We start from the raw sequence: 10,000 nt of genomic DNA, 5'->3' as shown, positions 1-10,000 counted from the left end.
AGTAAAATACTTAGGAAAGAGTGAAAATGGAAAGGCTTCATATGGGAACAAATCAGACAATGGACGTTTCGGGTACAAACCCTTCGTCAGCACAACAATACACAAATAAACGTGGAAAACAAATAAAATAGAATGAAAAATAACTTGTATCGATTCGACCTTCGCTCATCCAACAACCTCCGCCGTGACTCTTTCACCTCGCCCTCTCCAACGCCCCCTACTGTTTCACAACAGCTTTCTACTACTACTACTATTACTACTATTACTACTATACCTACTACTACTACTACTACTACTACTACTACTACTACTACTACTACTACTACTACTACTACTACTATTACTTCTACTACTATACTATTACTACTACTACTACTACTACTACTACCACTTATATGTCTTTTATCTTCCATTATTTTCTGGAAAGTTCTGTTCCCTGACGCTGACCTTTTCTTATCAATTAGATCACCCCCCTGGGGCACCCTATCCTCTACCCACGCCATGCTAACATTTCATTCATACTGCAACCACCATTGAGTGCTGACAATACAAGTTATTTTTCATTATATTTTATTTGTTTTCCACGTTTATTTGTGTATTGTTGTGCTGACGAAGGGTTTGTACCCGACACGTCCATTGTCTGTTTTGTTCCCATACAAAGCCTTTCCATTTTCACTCTTTCGTTAGTATTTTACGACACCGGCTTCAGGCAGCCCTTACCGTTTTCTACTTAACTGGTGAAGGCGTTGTATAGAAAGGACATTTTGATAATTCGATAATAATCTTGCTAAACATCAACTAATTAAATAGATAAGGAATGGATAAATGAAAAAGATTTAAATATGAGGACACAAACAGCTGTAAACATAAATATTGGTGATCAATAATTAGATAGTGAAAAAAACAAAAGTCCCGTGATATGAAACTCATTGAATGCATTGTTTGGAAAGCACTGACAAGAGTCCGTTCAAAGAAAACGCATAGACTAAAATATATTTCAATTGCTCAAGGTAGTGAATATCAGTCAAAACTCACAGGTTACAGCAATTATTATTACTAATTTTAAGTTTAATTTAATACAAGCTGTTTGCAGGGCTTCTGACTGACAAGTTTCTAAAGATAACACTTACAACAATAAAATAAAAATAAAATTCCTTTTATTCATCCTATAGGGGAAATTTGTCTTTAGAGTCTATTCCAAGGGAATACTGGAATAACCCGACGTCAGCCGCAGTGCTGCACTTCAAACTGAGCTTGGGCGAGGTGACTTGCTCAAGGCCACACAGCGCAGCTGGTATTCGAACTCGGGACCTTTGGGGTACAAAACAAAAACCGTACCACTGAGCCACACTTCCCCACCCAACTGAAACTGAAACAGTGATAAAGATCAATGTATCCTGCCAAAAACATGGTTTTAAAGAGTTCACAAGTGATAAAATTAATAAAACTGGCCCACCATTTAAAGAAACTGTGTCTCTATCCTTACTGTAAAATATTTTCTCGTCATTTAGCTAACAACTACAAAGTAAAATTGCTTATAGTTATAGTAGTAGAATTCTTTTTTTACTAATGTTATATATTGAAATAATTAGGAGTTTGGTTTGATGAGTATAAACTCTCATAAGTGTCATAAGATCTGTCTGTGCTGCACGATTAATAGCCTTGTGCTATGTCTTCATTTAGAAGTTAGCTTTTGAGGCTCAACAGGGGAACAGAACTTGTCACATTGTTTTAGTAGTTAACCAGTTGAGCTATCGGGATGAATGTAAAGATGATCTGAACGTTAGTTGTGAGACTGCATTTCTTTCAAAACATAACTTCTTCACAACATAAACAAGAATAACGTTTTTTATTATTTTCTGAAGGATGGACAGGATTGGATTGTATATTCTTCATAGGACTGGAGCCTTCTCTTTGAGGTAGGAATGTCTGTTGGTCTTCTTTCTCTCTCTCCCTTTCTCTACCTCCCTCACCCTCTCTCTCTCTCTCTCTCTCTCTCTCTCTCTCTCTCTCTCTCTCTCTCTCTCTCTCTCTCTCTCTCTCTCTCTCTCTCTCTATCTATCTGTGTGTTCCTCTTAGTGGGGACCTGTGCTTGTGTCAGGATGAGACATTTAGGTGATCTCAAACTAAGTACATTGATTTTTTGATCTCCCCGGTCTCCCTTTTTCTTGGGTACTTTGATTGTAATTCTAGAAATTTTTACTATCCCATTTTCTTCCTTTTTACTGGCGCTGATATTACCTAAATGTGTGGCAAGCGCCGTAAATCCCTTAAAAACGAACATACTACCACCATTACTACTGCTACTACTGCTACTGCTACTACTACTACTACTACTACTACTACTACTACTACTACTACTACTACTACTACTACTACTACTACTACTACTACTACTACTACTAATACTACTATACTAACTACTACTACTACTACTACTACTACTACTACTGCTGCTGCTGCTACCACTACTACTACTACTACTACTACTACTACTACTACTACTACTACTACTACTACTACTACTACTACTAATCTCTAATACTACTTCTACTACTACTAATCTCTAATACTACTTCTACTACTACTAATCAGTGATGCCAAAACTCCGGTCTCACCGGAAAAAAAACTCTGGTCGGGAGCCAAAAATTTCGGTCGCGGGCAACTTCCGTCAAATTCCGGTGAGATCAATTTCTTCCAAGGATACCCCCCCCCCCCCCCCCTTCTAAACACTTCATCATCATCACTGCCACTAATATTACAACCATCGTCACTACTACTACAACCACCACCACCACATCATCATTACCACTGCTACTACAACCACCACCACCACATCATCATCACCGCTACCACTACTACTACAACCACCACCACCACATCATCATCACTTCCACTGCTACTACAACTACCACCACCACCACATCATCACTACAACCACCACCACTACAACATCATCATCATTACTACCACTACTACTACAACTACCAGCCCCACCACAACCACCATATCATCATTACCACTTCTACGACTGCAACCACCACCACCACACCATCACTACCACTACTACAACCACCACTACCACCACCACATCATCGTTACCACTACTGCTACTACAACCACCACCACTACATTATCATCACTACCACGACTACTACTATAACCACCACATCATCATTATCACTACTACTACAACCACCACCACCACCACATCATCACTACCACTACTACTACAACCACCACATCATCATTACCACTTCTACTACAACCACCACCGACACCACCACATCATCACTATCACTACTACTTCAACCACCCCACCACATCATCATCACTGCATCTACCACTACTACTACAACCACCACCACATCATCATTACCACTGCTACTACAACCACCACCACCACATCATCACTACCACTACTACTACAACCACCACCACCACCACATCATCATTATCACTACTCCTACAACCACCACCACTACATCATCACTACCACTACTACTACAACCACCACTACCACATCATCATCACTACCATTTGTACTACAACCACCACCACCACATCATATCACTACCACCACTACTACAAGCACCACCATATCATCATCACTATCATTTGTACTACAACCACCACCACCACATCATCATCACTACCACTACTACTACAACCACCACCACCACCACATCATCATCACTACCATTGCTACTACGACTACCACCACCACATCATCATCACTACCACTACTACTTCAACCACCACCATATCATCATCACTACCACTATTACTGCAACCACGAACACCACCTCATCCTCATTACCACCAGTATACTACAGGAAACTTTGGGTTTGTATTTGGCAATATGTTTATGTAACATTCCAATTCCTTTCTCTTGTGTGCGGAAATTCCTCTTTCGGCATTGATATTCCTATGAGTGGTGTCTGAAACTACTACTACTACTACTACTACTACTACTACTACTACTACTACTACTACTACTACTACTACTACTACTCCTCCTACTTCTACTACTACTACTACTACTACTACTACTACTACTACTACTACTACTACTACTACTACTACTACTATTACTATTACTACTCCTACTACTACTACTACTACTACTACTACTACTAATATAACTACTACTACTGCTAATATAACTAATACAACTAATACAACTACTACTACTACTACTACTATTATTACTATTATTACTATTATTACTACTACTACTACTACTACTACTTCTTATTCTACTAATTCTAACATCTAATACTACTACCACTATCACCACCACATCATCGTCATCATCACCATCATCAACATCATCATCACTACTACTACTACTACTACTACTACTACTACTACTACTACTACTACTACTACAATCATCACCACCACTCATCACTGCTACTGCAAACGCCACCACGACATCATCATCATCAATACCACTGCTTCTACATCTATCATCACCAGATCAACACTACTGCCACTACCACTACAACCACCATGACATCATCACCACAATTACTACTAAAACCACCATTATACAGCATTACCGCCACTGCAACAACCACCACCACCACATTATCATTAATAAAACTTTGCTTACAACCACCACCACCACCACCACATCATAATCACTACCATCTTTACTACAATTAGCTCCTCCAGATCATCATCCTACAACTTTTACTACAACCACAACCACCACATCATCATTACTAATACCACCAGTACAACCACCTACATATCATCACCACACCACGACCACTGCACCTCACCACAACTACAACCACTACTACCAGCACATTATCATCACTACCACTACTACCACAACCACAACCACCCCATCATCATCACTGAAACCACAACTATCACATCATCAATACCAGTACGACTACAACCGTCACTGCCACATCAACCTTTCTACCACTACTACTACAACCACCACCGCCACTCATCCTCCTCTCTACAACCTACACCACCACCACCACATCATCATCACTACTGCTACAGCCACCACCATCAACACCACTACCACTGCTATTACTACAACCACCGCCTCCACATCATTATCACTACTTCCAATACAACTACAATTACAAGCACATTATCATCATACCACTACTACTACACTACTACTACTACAAATGCAGTCAACTCCACCTCATCATCACTACAACTACTACTACATGCACCAAAACATAATCTTCACTACAAATACAACCACTGCTACCACATCATCATCTACTACTACTACTACTACTACTACTACTACTACTACTACTACTACTACTATACTATTACTACTACTATTACTACTACTCCTACTACTACGACTACTACTACGACTACTACTTCTACTACTACTACTACTAAGACAGGAGGTAAATATTTTCATCGAGGCAGTAATTGCAAATAATAGCGTGCAATATGTGTTTTGATCATCTTTTTTGTGCACCATGAATGATATCAATCAATGTCATATTGTAGGTGTTGGATAGGCCTCTCACAAAATAGTATGTATATAATACTAAGACTTGGCCTCTCACAAAAGATTATGTTTATTATACTAAGAACAGGCCTTTTATAAAATATTATGTATATACTGAGACTAGGCCTCTCACAAAATATGTATATACTAAGACTAGGCCTCTCACAAAATATGTATATACTAAGATTAGGCCTTTCACCAAATAGTATGTATAACCTAAGTCAAGTTCTCTCGCAAAATAGTTTGTATATACTAAGACTACAAACGACTTAGTTGAAGCAAACCTTGAAAATCTTGAAAGATAGAAAGCCCCAGGATTAGACAAGAATCAACTAAAGTTGAACTAGATGTGAAGTCAAAGAACTGATTTTTTTCCCCTGCATTTTATGATCTGTTACTTTTTGTTACAGATATTTGACGTCATCAAGCTCCAGGAATCGAGATTGGCCATATGTGGGCGGTAGGGGCGGTGGCCAGCAGGGATGGTGAGGTTATGGAGGATGATTGTGGTATTCAGCGGAGTAATGGGATGGGTTATATTGGAGGGCCCCGGGGATTGTAATGGCAGTGATCAAGATGTTGGAGGAGTTGTTAGTGGCGAGGTGATGATGGGGATGTAGATGGTGGAGCAACAATAGTGACATTGTTGGTGAAGGTGGCATTGTTGGGTGACGGGATGATGGAAATCATGATGGGAGGGTTGTGGTGGTGAAGGGATGATGATGGGAAGTGATGATGATGGCAATGGTTGTGAAGGGAAGTAATGGTGGAGGAAGTGATGATGGTGGTATTGGTGGGGTTGTAGTGATTGTGATGTAGAGATTGTGTTCGTCGAGGAAAGTGGTGGTGGGTGGAAGTTGTGGGGAGGATGAGGATGCTGGAGGTAGATTCAGGATAAAGTGAAGGTGGTGGTGTGGTTCTGGACTTGGGTTTGAGTTGATTCCAACTGGTTAGGGCCGGGTGAGTTACATTCGTGTTCTTTGTTGACAAGATGATTGTGGTTGGCATTCGCATGGATTTGAAATACAGATAAGTGTGCTTCTACCGGTGGGGGTGTATTTGTTTGTGTTTCATGTCCATACCCAAGTGCAGTAGGCGGACTGGAGGCCTACAGGAAGCCCGAATGTGTTTGGGCAGAATGTTGATTTACAATTGTCTTGAAGACGGGGATAGGGATGTGATTTGTTTGACTCTTTCTGGATGGGTCACCTTGATCCTGGGTTTGGAACTGTGCCATTTACTGGATCTTTATTGTTGAACCTGCTTCTATCATTTTCGCCAAGCCATGGCTTTCACTTATTACCACTAACCTCACATCATGGTCTCTTCTATCACAACCCCTATGACTCTACCATTACTTCCCATCATCCCTTCCAAAGCTATCACCTCCCAACACAACCATTGCCATCAGAATCGCCTCCCATCATCATCATCTTCACCACCATAGCCCTGCCGGAGTGACTTCCATCATCACGTCACCTGCCTTGCCATTTTCACCATCATTGTCACTGCTGCTGCTTCCATCATCTACATCCCTGCCATCACTTTTATATCAACAATACTTTCTTCATCTTGAGCTCTGCTGGTGCAATCTCTGCCGATCTGACCCTGAAAATTACTCTTAGAACGCCATGATCATTTAAAGTGGCTTTATCGTCCCTGCCACCTTGCAAGCAAGCAAGCAAGACAAGCAAGCAAGCAAGTCAAGCAAGTCAAGCTATCAATGGTGACTCTTATCACCATTGCCACTTTCACCATCAATGGTGACTATCATCACCATTGTCTCTTTCACTATCAATGGTGACTCTTATCACCATTGCTACTTTCACCATCAATGGTGACTCTTATCACCATTGCCTCTTTCACCATCAATGGTGACTCTTATCACCATTGCCTCTTTCACCATCAATGGTGACTCTTATCACCATTGCCACTTCCACCATCAATGGTGACTCTTATCACCATTGCCACTTTCACCATCAATGGTGACTCTCATCACCATTGCCTCTTTCACCATCAATGGTGAATCTTATCACCATTGCCTCTTTCACCATCAATGGTGACTCTCATCACCATTGCCTCTTTCACCATCAATGGTGAATCTTATCACCATTGACTCTGTCACCATCAATGGTGACTCTTATTGCCATTGACTTTGTCACCATCAATGGTGACTCTTATCACCATTGCCCCTTTCACCATCACTGGTGACTCTTATCACCATTGCTCCTTTCATCACGTCCTTTCCTATTTTTTTCAAGCCTATATTATACACTCAAGCACTTAAAGAATTCATTCACTGTTAATAAGATTTAAATGCCCAATCTTTAACTTCAGATATGGTAAACTTTCAGTTGTTTTTGTCGTATTTTTTCAAGTTGCAGTGTTGTGTCATTTTTCTTTAATCTTAATTTTTTGTCCACAATATTTCATCAACTCTCAACATGACATATGGGAATATCTATTACAATTACCTTGTAGTTGGATAGAAAGATAATTTTCTTAAGAAAAGTTATCTCATCAAAATTAAAAGAAATTTTTTTCCTGTCTCAGAATTTTCAATGGCCATTTTAATGTTAATGACTCGCGTACTGTATAAAATAGCTTTCATTTTGTATAAAGTTTTGATAAATGTACTTTCATTACATCCAATATTCAGTTTACCTAATTTTAATCTCTTATTCGTGTATCATTCATTGCCTATAAGTTTTATTGTCTAATATTTTAAAGTCATCAATGTCTGGTTTTATTGGAATGTAATTTCAAACTCATTTAATACTTTAACATTATTTATGCAAATATAACAGTAGCTTTTTAAAAACAGAACAATTCATTTATTTGATATTGATTAGCTTGAGTATATTTTTTCTGTACACGTAAATGCTTACTAAGAAGTGATTTGTTTCTAGAAACCTCTCTGTTTAAACATTACACAGATCGCTTGACATATCATTCTATAGATATATTCTAATACCCTTTTAATTTTGCGATGCCTATACACTTTTGATTTATTAGAAATGATACAAAAGTAATAATAGTTTTTCTTAAAAGAAAGGTAAGAGTGATGCACTTATTACAAAATATTAATAATACATTAAGTTTTTATAAAACATGGTTTTAATTTCTTTCATATTCATCGTTATTCAAGTAATAAATTTCTTAGTCAGCCGTAGTAATTTGATAATTTGATATTTTAGTATTTAGTTAGAATGCACATGTTGACAAAAATGTTACAGTTTGTTTAAAAAACAAACAGGTTCAAGAACGCTTTTGTTATCATTATATACATAAACTGAAATTCAGGTGTTTCGTATTATTATTTTATTGGCATTACCTTACATTAATAGAAAATTCACTCTTTTTGAAAATGTTTATTCTATTTCTTTTATAAATTTAATGTTATAACTATTATTGTCATTTGTATAAAATGTGTGATATGTTACCTAACTATAAATATATAAATATTTTGCAAAATGTTCTATAGATAATGCCCTTTTAATTTTGTCATGACAACACTTTTTTATCATGTAGTTTGTTAATTTTAATAGGAATATATTTTATTATTACATCATTTATATCAAGTAATTTAAAATTAATTTCACTCTTTAGTATAGCAGTTATAGATTTATAACAAATGAAGCATAACATTCAGGAACTTAAAAGAGTGTTTTAAAATACTAGAATTTATTTTCTTTTTCTTTAAATATGATCCATCAAGTTTTCAAATATTTGATATTACGCCAAGCAACCATTATTAAAGTAAACAATAATTTGAATGTATTTATCTGGATTGATATGTAATTGATCTTTGTTTGTATTCATTATCATTTTTTTCTTTTTCAGAGATTATTAAAATCATAGTCCATTTCTAAAATTTTGTTCTTAGATTTTATATTAACTTGTAGTTGAATAGGACTTTGTGCTACTGATTTTCTTATACATCCTAATTGAGTAATGTTGTTTTTCATTTGTCACATATCATCATAAGTAACGCTTGCTAGAATTTTAATTTATTCGCAATCATATGAAAATAGCGGTAACAATGATGAATTTTTATGAGTAAGCATTATTTTAATTTTGATTTTAAAAATATCCCATCGTTTTCAAAAAACAATAATGATATGGTTGACATCAACTCACACATTTTCATTTAGGAATATGTTTTACAATTATCTTGTGGTTAGATAGGCTTTGTTTTGTCATACAGATAGTGAAATTGTCTCATCAACGTTGCGCTTTAATAATAATGCATCTACCATTCATTTCTCCTAGAGAGAGAGAGAGAGAGAGAGAGAGAGAGAGAGAGAGAGAGAGAGAGTCGCCCAATCATTAATTGGTAAACTAGAGTAGTTTAGAAGTAACATATATTGCCAGTTGGACTGCGTTTATTTGCTCCTTGCCAAGGAAGAAATATATCATTTCTGTAAGGAAATGGGCCAAAAGTATTTTTATCTTTTTTACTTGTTTGAATATATAATACGATGTTGAAGTAAGCAA

At 37.3% G+C, this 10,000-nt stretch overlaps 1 long non-coding RNA gene across 1 annotated transcript in view; it reads left to right on the top strand.

The window, feature by feature from the left end:
• The window catches only part of LOC144970842 (uncharacterized), an 8,155-nt gene extending 2,142 nt beyond the window's left edge, over positions 1–6,013 (top strand). The window contains exons 2-3 of the long non-coding RNA XR_013645035.1: positions 1,866–1,919; positions 5,914–6,013. This is a non-coding gene — a long non-coding RNA (uncharacterized LOC144970842). The remainder of the gene's footprint in view (positions 1–1,865; positions 1,920–5,913) is intronic.
• The last annotated feature ends 3,987 nt before the right edge of the window (positions 6,014–10,000 follow it).

Source organism: Berghia stephanieae, chromosome 4 (genome assembly GCF_034508935.2).
Source record: "Berghia stephanieae isolate SIO BIC M18660-M18661 chromosome 4, UCSD_Bste_1.3, whole genome shotgun sequence".
Lineage (NCBI taxonomy): Eukaryota > Metazoa > Mollusca > Gastropoda > Nudibranchia > Aeolidiidae > Berghia > Berghia stephanieae.
This window is presented reverse-complemented; position numbering and strand designations above follow the sequence as displayed.